The sequence below is a fragment of the Littorina saxatilis genome, linkage group LG8 (genome assembly GCF_037325665.1).
Source record: "Littorina saxatilis isolate snail1 linkage group LG8, US_GU_Lsax_2.0, whole genome shotgun sequence".
NCBI lineage: Eukaryota > Metazoa > Mollusca > Gastropoda > Littorinimorpha > Littorinidae > Littorina > Littorina saxatilis.
In genome coordinates this window covers 55,695,140-55,697,192 of record NC_090252.1, presented here as the reverse complement: position 1 = coordinate 55,697,192, position 2,053 = coordinate 55,695,140, and positions in this window count along the sequence as shown.

Genomic DNA, 2,053 nt, shown 5'->3' with positions numbered 1-2,053 from the left:
CTGCTTTGAATGCCTTGGGTGTCCGAGGGCAAGCCGAAGGGCACGACATTCCGCTGACTGTAGCTTATCAAGCCATTTTCGAGCCGACGAGAAGTAGGCCTCCTGTCCATATGATAGTCTTGATCTTATAAGAGCTCTGGTGATGTTTGTTAGAATAACTGGGCACTTTGCCCATGGTTGGGCAGCCAGTATTTTAAGAAGGTTGATGGTCTTATTTGCTTTGCTTAAAAGATACTTTAGGTGAGCCAATGCCGCTAGACCACATCACAAACAGAACTGTACAATCCACAGGTGTTGCCCACACACACACACAAACACACACACACAGAGAAGCCGTATATATATATGTATATGTATATCTATAAATATATAGAGATAGATGACAGTGTATTTTTCGCGTGGCTATAAATTGATTCGACCTTTTCACTTTTACAGTAAGGACAACTTACGGGTACATGCAAGGAAAGCCCACAACTTCTAAGGCGAACAACTCTGCAGAGTCTGCTGTGAAGGGCGACGGTAGTCTCCCTGTCACAATCGACCCCCTTTGAATGAACTTAAATCCCTCCCAGGTGGAATGGGAACAGCACAAAAATGATTCAGTGACCAAAACACCACAATCACCTTTGAAGGCGAAGTCCACTCAAACGGGATTGAGAATAACTGTTATGGCTTCTCGAAGGAAGGCCTGAACATACTGATACACTAAAGCCGCTAGATCACATCACAAACAGAACTCTACAATCGACAGGTGTTGCCCACACACACACACAAACACACAAACACACACACACACACACACACACACACACACACACACACACACACACACAGAAGCCGTATATATATATGTATATCTATATCTATAAATATATATCCAATGACCTCCCTTCTTTGTCTCTGTTACTTTAGTATGGGTATATATGTTGTATTTTTATAGCTCAATAAATACATCATGGACTCCAAAAAATATATGATAGTGCAGATTACGATTTGGGCAAAGAACTACTTTCCTTCCGACCTTTGACCTCGCGCTGAACAATGTGACACATTTGTATGAAGTTCCAAAATCGTATTGCACGGCTCAGAAAACCATATCAGTTGCACGCAAAAATGAATCTCAGAACTGATCTGATGTATGAGATGCAATAAGCAAACGTTTCTTTCATTATGAAAGCAATGCAGGTCGAAAAAAACGAACATTCAACTTACAAGATACCCAGATGCTAGCGAACCAAAACAAAAACACGAGTACCCTCCCTTGCATCGTTTGCAGACGACTTTTGAGAATCTGTCAGCAGTGTGTTTTGGTGTGCGTCTTCAGTTTCTCTGGCAGTGTCGGTGTGGGAACTGACAGAAGCTAGGGAGCACAGATAATAGAAGCCCTGTCACATAGACTAATCACACAATCAATACACATTTGGCTCATGTTTTAAATGACAGTTTCGAGTTTGTTAGTCAAACTCAAAGCAACAACACTGGTGACATGCGTAGCGAGACCGAGAAGCGTCCTTACCTGGCACGGTTTGGCTTCGCTATCAAACATCGGCTGTTTCACGTGTTTTGCGAGCAAGTCTACTCTTTTGCCTGGCTCTGCAGTAAGTCCACATTGGCGATGAAGGTATCCAAGAACTTAACATGTGTGTATTTTTCCGTAATCCAGTCATATTCCTTCAAAATGCAATCAATAGGCGGTGACAGACGTGTCAGCAATTCGCGACTTCACCAACTCGTTCCCATTTTCCTCACACCCATACCAGTTTAAGTTCATCCATGCAAACACACTCGCAAAACAGGGGCCCGGTAGCTCAGTTGGTAGAGCACTGGACTTGTGATCGGAAGGTCGCAGGATCGAATTCGGGCCGGGACGGACACGGGTCAACTTTATGTGCAGACCCAGAGACGGAAGCCATGTCCCACCCCCGTGTCATCACTATGGCACGTAAAAGACCTTGGTCATTCTGCCATAAGTGCAGGTGGCTGAATACACCTAAACACGCAGACACCTGGGTAGCGCGACTCCGTTGCTGCTAGCTTTCCACTGGGAGGAAGC